The sequence below is a fragment of the Parus major genome, chromosome 6, assembly GCF_001522545.3.
Source record: "Parus major isolate Abel chromosome 6, Parus_major1.1, whole genome shotgun sequence".
NCBI lineage: Eukaryota > Metazoa > Chordata > Aves > Passeriformes > Paridae > Parus > Parus major.
The window spans coordinates 25,058,062-25,069,263 of record NC_031775.1 but is presented as its reverse complement, the minus strand read 5'-3'; the positions used below and the strand labels follow the sequence as shown (position 1 = coordinate 25,069,263).

The following is an 11,202-nucleotide window of genomic DNA, read 5'->3' as shown; positions in this document are numbered from 1 at the left end:
TTCTTCAGATTTTTCCTATCACTACACAACCTAGATGAGCAGACTGTATTAACCATTTATTTTTCACTTTTAAACTGCTTGTGACTGCATCAACTATTTGTCTTCTTTCAATTATGTCTTTCTTGTGAATTGTTAAATCTTACAAAGAATGTTTTTCTGCTACAGGTGAATTTCATCTCCAATCCTCCAGGTGAATTTAATCCCAAATCAAATCCTTGTTCCCTGCAGCCACCTGCAGAGAATTGAACCAGTATAAAAGTCTTGTTGTATGTGTAATTTTTCTTTTTGGGGGGGTGAGCTATTGTGTGTAGGTGCTGTGATTAGTACTTGGAGTTTAATTTCTTGTGGTGGAGCAGTCTGAGCAACAATCCTCTCTGGTTCAGCAAACAGAGGTGAGTGCTGTGAAGAGGTTCTATAATGCACTAGGAAATCTGTTGTTTAATGGAAATTTTTCTCTCATAACTTGTAGTGGCTTACTGGATGTTCAGGAAAAGGTTTAACCCTGTGTCTTTTGATTGACAATTATTCCAATCCACAATCTAAAGAAGCCTAAAGAAGTGGGTACTTTGTAGGCAGACTGTGGCTGGTGTTAGCTGACTTGTGGCTAGTTGCCTGAAGTTAAAACTGTGTGTTCAAAGGCTGTGCTAGATAAAACATCCTGCTTTGTGCAAACATGAGACTCAATCAGTGTCTTGGAGACAATCTTCCTTTCATCACTTTCTAAAAAAAAAAAAAACCCAAAAAAATAGATTTGAAAATCTTGCTTTCTTTATTTTTAGGATTGGTGGCCAGTTATCCATTTACGTACTTTTTTTCTGAAGTCAGCAGAAAACCTTCCATAGCTCTTGGTTTTCATACATTCCTGACTGTAGGGATAAAGTCAAAAAGAAGGAATCATGGGACAGTGTGTTACATAGCAGAACAGAGCTTGGGAAAGGAAGCTGAGATAGCTACTTACTTGCTAAATCTAGCAGCAAATAAAATGAAGAATTCCAGCCCTATAATCTTGTAATTAAAACTTGGCAAACTGGTGGGAGATTTTATTATTATTTTTGTATTATTTTAGCAATGCAAGAAGCAGAACATCTTAATTGTCAAAATGGCCTAATAAAAAAATGTCATAGGACTTATTATTTTTAGACTAGTTCTTATTACTATATCTATAAAAAAGGGAATGAAAATATTTTGATACCTCAACCATTAAATTTATACAGGAATAAAACCACGTGATTTTATTTCAAACCATTTATGAAGAATGGGTAAACTTAGGAATAACAGTGGTTCTGGACTTGAACCTCAGCTTTTGACACCACTCTTTGGAATAAAACTTCAGTTGAAACAGAGGCCAAATTCCTTTCTTCCTTATATCTATGTGTGATACATCTACAGAAAAAAGTCAAAGCAGTAAATATATGAACTAAAAAATATTTTTTCTAGACAAGATCCATTGGAGAATAAAACTAGCCTCTTTATTACTTTTTTATAGCCACCTGTAGACTCAGAGGCATGTAGTTTGAAAGGTTCTTTTAGCAGATACATCTGGCTGTAACAAAGCATTTTTAGATGGGTGAGATGGTAATTTCTGTTTGTCAAAACAAGAGCAGCAGAAATCGTGTTTGGTTCTGAAGATCCCTTTGGGGAAAGATTTATTGTTGAACAATGCAGGCTGGAAGTGGGGAAAGGATTAGCAACAGTGACAGATTGGTAACAAACAAAAAGAACCCTGATGATAGTTTTCACAGAAGTTTTGAAACCGATTGATAGTAGAGGGCTTTCTTCCCTCTGCACTGCATCCTCTAAAGTAATAGCATTCCAAATTACAACTTTACAGGCAGATTTACCTTTTTTTTTATTATTAGGACACTCCATTAAAAAAGATACATTAATGTGTGAACTTACAGAACTCTCTCAGTGCATCCTATCTGCCATCATAAAAAGAGACAGCTCAGCTGTAAAAGTGGCAGTCGTGTTGTAAATTTCTTCTGCTATATCCTGCAAAGGTTATTATTCAGCTTATCCAAACTGTCTTCATTCATAAATCTGAGACTTTTAATATATGAAAAGTTATAACATTGACTGTGAATTCCTGTCTATTTTGTGGATAAAAAGGGCAGGTTACTTGCTCTAGTGCTGAGTTGACCAAGTGCTATTATTTGTTACTATTTGTGAAATGAGTTAACTCTGGAGATAAAAGAACAAGTATCTTTCCCACCAAAAGTCACTATTAAAATTAGTGGTTTTGGTGGGGAATATGTGCAAAAGGATCAGTGATTAATTTTGCAGGAATGCCTCTGTGCTATTCTAAGTTTCCTCTCCACATGGGGTGTCCGGAGCTGGTTGACCTTTCTGAATCCTAAAGACCTTTCACACAGCTGAAGTCACAATGGAGCCAGTCAATTGACACAAAAGGTCAAGAGATGCCATTAAAGCTGGAATTGGTTAAGAATATCTTGGAGTTCTGGGGGGGTTTTTTTTGAGCAAATGTTTTGTGTTGGTTTTGGGTTTTTTCCCAGCTTGACCTTGGATGGAGTTTCTCACTCAAACACAAGAGATCATAGAATGGTTTGGATTAGAAGGAACCTTAAAGATCATCTTGTTCCAGCTCCCCTGCCATGGGTAGGGACACTTCCCACTGGACCAGGGTGCTCAGAGCCTCACCCAGCCTGTCCTTGAACACTTGCAGGAATGGGGCATCCACGGCTTCTCTGGGAAACCTGTGCCAGTGCCTCACCACAATCATAGTGAAGATTTTCTCCCTAAAAGCTAATCTAAACCTACTCTCTTTCTTTGTTAAAGACATTGCCCCTTTTCCTATCAACCCATGACCTTTTAAAAAGCCCCTCTCCATCTCATGTAGCTCCTTCAGATAATGAAAGACCTTTAATTTCTTCTCAAGCTGTCTCTTCAGGCAGAACATCCCCAACTCACTTGAAAAGCAAGAAAATTCAGGATTAGGGTGTTTGCATAAGAAAAGAAATTCAGATTCTATGATCCAAACCAAGAATATGAAGTTATGCTTTCTTCATTCATGCATAGCAAATAAACATCTGCAATTTATTACCTGGAAGAATTCCTGTGTCATAACCCCTGGTACTATAAAACAATTTAAAAAAATATATCAAATGCTGAAAGGGAATGCTGCTGGAGTCAGACAATATATTGCTTTATAATTTTTAATTTGTTATAGAAAAAAATATTATGGTTCCAGGCACCTCAGTGGCAAAATTCAGAGAGAGGTTACCTGTAAGATGAGTCAGGGAGAGTACAGAATTTAGGACCCAGTTCAGTTTAAATGTTGGGCTTAGAAATTAAGTTGTAACTGTCTGAAGTAAAGATAAAACTGAGTAGGCACCTCCAAATGATCATTTAAATTTCTGCTAGCTTGACATAAAAAGCAATATGATCTAGAAATCTCCATTACTCTCCACTGGTACAGCAGCACGGAGCTTTCCACAACGTGTCTTCTATTGTTATTAAATCTGGCTGTGGTGTTTATCAGTGTGGCTTTACAACTCTCAGAATTCAGAGGTGCACCAGGTTAAACAAAGTTTGCCTGGAAATAGCTGTGACCTCTACAGGATTACTGTAGCATTTAAGGTAAGAAAAATTAAATCATCCATTTAGTCTCATTCTGGATGCAACTAATCAGAGTATTTACCCTTTACTCCTCTGTCTCCATCTTAACTTTCATCTTGGCCAGCTCATCTGGAAGATTTGTAGTGTAGAATGGATCTGAGAACATGATAAATCCTTCCAGTAAGAGTAGGTGGGTTTATTGATGCCAACAAATCCTTTCCAGAACATTTCAGTAACTTTTACAGAACCTGCTTATTCTTGCATCCTGGTAAATTTTGCAATGACCTCTCCTTTGCCTTGGGGTAAATGAATATAATCCCACTGTTAATGTTTTTCATAGCAGCCACAATAAGTCCATCCTATCATGAGTTCAAGATCTCGGGGGACTTCATTCTATTTGAATGTTTTTCCATTGAACACCAGAAGGCAGAGGGAAAACATTCCTCTTTGGTAGAGGTCTGTAGATACAATAACAACAACATTTCTACTTCAGAATCCCTTGGTTCAAAGCACTGTTTTTTGTCTTTGAAGCTTAGCTCTGTGCAGAACATTTTCATAGTGGAGTGATGGTGAGATGAGAAGAGGGAGAAGCAGAGCTTTAGCAGTGACCCTTTGAAAATCTGAAGTTTAGGGTTTTCTAGTAACTTTAAAATAGCATCTACAAGTTTTAAGGTAGATAAAATTCAAATGTTTGTATACACAGCAAAATTGTTGTGGGTTTATTATTGGCAATGTAATACTGTCTGCCTCTTTAGAGAGGTGACCCTAAAAGCCCTATATGGCTTTTCTTCATAAAAAAAACCCCATCAAGTTCTTAGCCCTTATGTCTGCAGTGAAAAGATAAAAGATGCCTCAAAGTTCAGTAAAAACATGTTCTGAATCATACATGGTTTGAGTTAAGTGCAGGGAAGGAAAGAATGCTTGGCTTAGACTTTAAATCAGAGTATGCAAAATAAGTAAAAGTGAAATTACTTATTCCCCCTCTTCCAGATGAGGAAAAATAAGATCAGAAGACTAAGTTAGTTGCAGGAAATATCAAGGAAGTCCTGTGCCAGTGCAGTGAATAGATTCTTTCCTTGAAGCCAGGCGAGTTTCTTGACAGCAGGGTTCCCTTGTCTGGCATGCAGGTATTTGGCAGAGACAGAGCAGTGTCTTGCTGGGGCTCTCAGCCACTTTCCTTGGCCCTTTAGGTGCTGGCTGGAGACTCTTTACCTGCTTTTGTAGCTCCTGTGGAAGAGCTGTATGGCTCATGCTGGAGAGAAGATGTGACTAGGACCTAACTTCTGAAAAGTTTCTCTGCAAAGGGAGAATTACAATGGGAAGTGTTTGGGCATGTTTGAGGAATAACAGGCAGTCCAAGCATTCTTCAATAAATAACTCTAAGTAATAGAAAACTTTAGTTTCATTGGATACAGGTCTCACCTTCTGGTTATGTTTTGATTAGTAAAGCAGGATTTCTCTGCTGCTTTGTCTGTGCCCCTCTCTTGCTCTACCTCCTGCCCATTTCTCTTTTGAGCCATTACCATTGTCTTATCTCCCTTGGTTTGTTTTTCTCTGCTTCTCTTTACCACAAAGAAAATGAATCCTTATTGGAATCCTATCTTCTGTTGTTTTGTGCCCAGATTCAGACTGTCCCACAAAATATCACTTAAAATGCTGTTGTCTGGAAAAAAAACAACCATTTTCTTGTTTATATTTTCTGTGATACACATAGAAATAGTTTCTTGCTTGCTGTATTCACTGGTAACTGAGTGGAAAGAACATTGAGCTAGATCTAAGATATGAGAATGTGTTGGTTACAATAAAATGGAGGAATCTCTGCATTTTTTTCTCTCAAGTATTTTCTGATTTATTTCTTCCCATCCACTCCCACACAGAGCAATGGGCAAAGGTCTACAATTTGATACAAAGGGAATTTCAGTGAAACTGTTCACCTGCTCCAAGCACTTTTTTGCTGGGTTATTACTTTTTAATATTTACCCTTTACATTGCCTCCTTCTGTACTTTGACATTTAGCTTTAATCTCTGTGTAACCATAAACATCTCTTTCATGCTTAGATAGGGGTCTGCCCCAGAGCTCTTGAATGAGCTTACAGAGGTGAAGTGTATCACAGGAACATGGCAACCATGTCATAAGAACAGATGATGAAAACCAAACACCATCACAAGTATTTTATTTTATTTTTTTTTAGATATTAAGATCTAACACAAAATCCCCTGAATATGAATCCAAGAGAGATTTAAATGAGAAAGAAATTTAATTTATACAAATATCTTTTCATTGCAATTAGGCAGGGAGAGGCCTACATAAATGTCAAGAGTCTTTTCATTTCTGGGGGGTTTGTGACAAATTATTTTAATTTCATACTGATGAGCTAACTTACATCCTGATCTTTTCTACCAGACAAAATCTGGAAAAGTAGAACTAGAATAGATCTAAAAAGCTCAGCTATTACAAGTTCCCTTGCTGTCAAACAGGAACAGATGTGTCTGTGCAGGACATGGTGTTGGGGTTAAGGGAGTGGGGGTTTTGAGAGGAAAAGGCCATATTCCCATGGAGAGACACTGTGTTCACGTGCAGTGTCAAAAAAACATTTTCCCTCAAAATATCATGTACTTTGTCCCAAGTAATGGGATGTTTCAGAGAGATGTGGCCATTGTGGGGTTTTTAATGCAGCCTTCAGAACATTGTCAACCCCCTTGCAGTCTGTCTGAAAAAACAGCAGGCAAGCCTTTTGCACAGCTGTACTCATCTTTCTCATAATCAAAACTGCTGATGCCTGGGTGATTTTCTGGAGTGTTCCCTCCTGCAGAGATCAGCTATGTACTGCCCAAGGAAAGAGAGAAAAGATGTACTGTTAGGCTGATAAATGTTTTTGTCATATTTAATTGGGATTATCCATTTAGCCCCTCCATTTTCCCTGTGGAGGTTAATCACTAACACACACAAAAAAGGCCTAAGCCTGGACCTGAACAGGAAATGCAAAATATTTCAGAATTACAGCAGCTAATGAGCAGCCTGATTTATCATCCACATTCCCTCCACAGTGCTTAAAGGACTTTGCCTTAAAATTATGTTAAACAAAAGCAGCCAGGGAGCATCTTATTCAACATGTATAATTAAGGCTCTATTCAGGGTTTGTTTTAGTTTTTGTTGTTGGCTTTTTCTTCTTCATTCCTTGGTCTTTTGAATCTATTTTTTCCTTGAAGAATATTTCCTGCTCTGTAAGGCAACTTCTGCTGCACCACAATGTACATGATTAAGAAAACATTTATTTCCCTCCAAAATGGGAAGAACTAGAAATATCCTTTTGATGCCTTTTTATTTCCAAGCTATGCAATGCCCCTACTGTTTTTCCTCCTACTGTCATCTAATACATCATTTGCATCCAGAGATTTTTCTGTTGTTCAGATCTCCATGATGGTATCTAGGTCTTTAATATTTTGCTGGTTTGGGTTTGGTTTTTATTTCTAGGACAAAAGACATAGATAACAGGATTTCTTCAGAGTATGATTGAGTGTTGGCCTATGGTAAGTTTTGGGCAACACAATATGTGAAAGAAACAAAGCTATTAGAAAGCATCCAAAGGAGAGCTGTGAAGGTGATGAAGGATATAGAGAAGAAACCTACAAGGAACCACTGAGGTCACTTGGCTTGTTCAGCCTAAACTTAAGGCTGGGGTGAGACCTCATAACACCCTACAGCTCCTTCATGATGGGGAGTGTCCAACACTGATCACTTGGTGTCTAGTGACAGGACATGAAGCCATGTCAGGGAGGGTATAAGTTGAAAAACAAAGAAAGGGTTTTTCCCCCAGAGGGTGGTTGGGCACAGGAACAGTCTGACAAAGCTCAACAAGTGTTTGGACAATGCTGTCAGGCACATGGTGTGACTCTGGGGGATGTCCTGTGCAGAGCTGGCAGTTGAGCTCTGTGACCCTTGTGGGTCCCTTCCAACTCAGAATATTCTGTGATTTTTAGAATCTTTAAGCACTTTCCCCAGCTAGATCAGATTCAGACTCAATGGTCCTGCATAGTAATTTTTATTCTAATCACATCAGAAGTAACTGTTCAGTCTGCAAATTTTTTTTAAGCCCAGGTAACAAAATATGCTTCTCCACAAGCAAGACCATGTGGTCAACATGTCCTCCTCTCTGCATGTCCCCAGAGACACTCACCTGCCTCTGTTAGCTTTTTTAGCTTAGGGTGAAACAGGGTTTCCCTGTGTTGGAATCCTGTAATTCCTAAGCCTGTGCAAATCTTCCAAGTTGTGCCTGGCCCTGTTTTTAAGCCAGCAGTGGAATGTTTCCACGACATTTTTATGGCAAATGTTGACATGTCTTCATATATAACTGTCTAAAGAGATATGTTTGGATAGCTGTATCTGTGTTTCTGTAGTGGGATGCTTGGGTTAGAACCACTGAAGTCCCTGGTTTTAAGTGTTGTTGTAGCTCAGAATCAATAATTGAAAGAGTCGTGGTCCAGAACCTGTAGCGAGGCTCAGTGCATTGCTTTGGCAGCCATATTCTCTGTGCTTTTGCTTCTAGGAAACCTCAGAGCCTGGTGTCCCTTCCACAACCTCCTCTCCAAACCTTACAGCCCTTTTTGAAATAGTTCTTCTGTCCATGATCAGCGTAAGTTGATAAGCATTGATGCCTTTTATCATTCACTTCCTGTTGCTCCAGAACTTCTCCTGGGGAGATGGCATCTGGATGTCCCTTTGCAGCACAGATGACATCTTCCCTCAACAATTCTGTTATCCTGACTGCTGCTGTGATTTATCACTTATTGCTCTTGCTTCTGATGTAGTCAGATGCTGTTTGTTTGTTGAATAGTAAACAGAAATTTCATAACAAACCAGTGTTTTCAAAGCAGCATGAAAGATATATAACATTCCTGACATGCAGTAAGTTTACTACCAGTGTGCTTTCTGAGTGAAATTCTGGAAATTTCCCCCAAGGCCCAGTGTTGAGCACTGGTGACCTCATGGATCTTTGTACACAGAGCTTGATCTGGACACCTGCCACATCAGGACTGCATTCATTGATCACTTCCATAATTCATTTGCTTTTACGGGTAAGAGATCCCTGCTTTGCTGCCAAAGGAACTGAGTGATGTACCTGGAACTGATGTTTAATACTTTTAAGACCTGAAGTCTTCCTATCCAGCAGATAACTTATTTTCTTTGTTAGCCCTCGCAGCTTTCTAGTAGTAAAATATTGTGTTTCTTCATTTTGATATTAAACAGATTTCTTAAGTTTTATTGTGTTATCAGCTTCATTATGTTATCAGAGCGCTTGTAGTGAATTATCTGAAATGCAGGAGTATTCTCTGCAAAATAAATACTTTCAAAAATGAAGATGAAGCAAATTAGCTAAAGGAAGCTATTGATTATGCACAGATCAGTGTTTGGTAATGCAGTGTGAAGTCAAGAATACAGTGATAAAACTTGTCTGGTTTTTTTTTTTTTTGTAGTAGGTTTTGAGGTTTTTTTAATTGGCAGGGCAGCTTCTATTATAGATGGCAGTTTTTTTTCAGAAAGTTTGTCATCTACTTACTTTGGAGAAAATGAAGCATAATATTGAGTACAAGTACTGATGAATTCAACCTCAAGAGTACAAGTAATTTTCATTTCATGTGGGGAAACTGATCTTTCCCATCTGTTCCACAGTTCAATCATGTTTCAGTTTTCCAGAAGGGCTTGGTGGTTGGTAGTGAGGAGTGCTCTCTAGGCTGGGCTTTCTGTGGACCTGCAGGGTCTGATCTCATACACAGCTGCAACAAATGCTCAACCCTATAACTGATAAAATCCCTTGGAATAATACATCCCATCTGAGTCAACTGCTTCAGCACCAACCTTTGGATCATATCTGTTGCTGAGGACTGGTGTGTCTTCAATTAGTAACTGAAGGAAAATGAGTGTTTCTTCCCAGTCCTCTAGTGAGGTGCTCCCATAATTTAATTTATATTTTTCTTTTTTTCCTTGGCTGTGTTTGCCAATCACTTCATATCTCAATGCACACAGTACTGGGGCTTGCTAAACAAGTAGGAATTCTGTATTGACTTGTGAAGTTTCAGAAATAATACCGCTATCCAGAATTCAAGCTTTAGGATATTTACCATTGTGCTTGAAGTCATAAGTTACTTATCTCCAGGGGACAGAAAATAACATTTTCTTCTGAGCCATTACACTTAATAATTGAAGATCTACATGCTAAGTAAAACTTCTTTCCCTGGAAGCAAAAGCAATTCCTGCAAGCAATATATAAGGATAAATAGGCAATGTGTCTCATTCCCACTTACTCTAATGGTTCTCTGACTGAATTTTCTTAGATTTTGCCATATGCTGAGTGGATTATGAATGTGGTTAAAACAATGGAGTAGAAAATGTTGACCAAAACCAGCAAGTTGATTTTGAAAAAAGAACTTAAAAATAAATCATTGTTGGGAAATGAAGTATGTTTTTCATACAAAATATTTTTTAAAATTTGCACTATACAATTTTGAATATCAAGTAAGAAAAAAGGAGAAATTCCATCTCAGTGTATAGAGGCTGGTTACAATGGGGAATGTGTTTAGTTGGTTATGCTTATTTATATGAGAAGGAAAATATCTTTAGTTTTAACTACAGTTCCTCATGAATGATATCAAAACATGAAATTGTCCTGTATTAGCCCATGTAAGATTAGGACTGATTTTTTAATTTTTTTTTCTGGTTTAGGAAGCTTCTTGCAAGACTTACTATAAAAACTTACAAGATACAAGAAAAGAGGAGAGCTCTTTGTAGACTATGAAGCTTCCTATCCCTTTTTTTCCAAGGCAGAGTCTTCAAGTGAAACAAACTCAAGCCAAAACCAGAATTCAGTAAGATTTTGATTCAATACTCGGTGTTTAAAGATCTAACTTCCCATTAGGGAATAATTCTAAAACAGAAACTAATGAACTGGAGCAAGGGGGTTATGGAAAGAGTTATATAATTCCCAGGACAGTCCAGATAAGTGTGAATGCACCTGTGTGCCATGGAATCAATGTCCACTGAAGCAGGAGATTTTTGCTTAGGAAAAGAAATCATAGCCATCAATAACTATGTGTCAGCCTGGACAGAGTTCCTGACCATATTCTTGTGTCTAAATTGTGATTAAGCCTTTGCAAACTTAGGTCTGTGCCTGTCCTAAGAATGAGCAGCAATGTACATTTGTGAGCAAACCCTCTGCTCTACAGGTGGGGGTTTTTTCCTGTCTTCATAAAAACTGTATTTTCAGAGTCTGAATATTTTTCTTTTTCCCTGAGTGATAGATTCAGACTGTATTCATTCTGGTCTTTCCTTGTGCAGTGCAAATCAAGGTCTGGACGTTCTTGAACAGACTTCAGACCTCAAAGGGGAGGTGGAACAAAAGCAGGCTGCTTTTGCTGGAAGTGTTACTCCTTTATCTAACACCAAGATGTGCCCAAGCACGCAGCAATGAAAAAGTGCAGTTATTCGAACTACAACTCTCCAAACCTGGCTGGTTTACAGCCACAGGACTTGATTTTATTTTCAATGCCACTCCAAGCTGAGTAAGATGCCCCAAGATACAGAATGATAATGTCTAGGACTGGATTACATATCTTGTGCTGAACTCTTGC

At 38.3% G+C, this 11,202-nt stretch overlaps 1 long non-coding RNA gene across 1 annotated transcript; it reads left to right on the top strand.

The window, feature by feature from the left end:
- The first annotated feature begins 304 nt into the window (after positions 1-304).
- LOC117244673 lies at positions 305-10,821 on the top strand. Its single transcript, XR_004498180.1, has 3 exons — positions 305-392; positions 8,124-8,210; positions 10,298-10,821. It is a non-coding gene; the product is annotated as an uncharacterized LOC117244673 (long non-coding RNA).
- Positions 10,822-11,202: the final 381 nt, after the last annotated feature.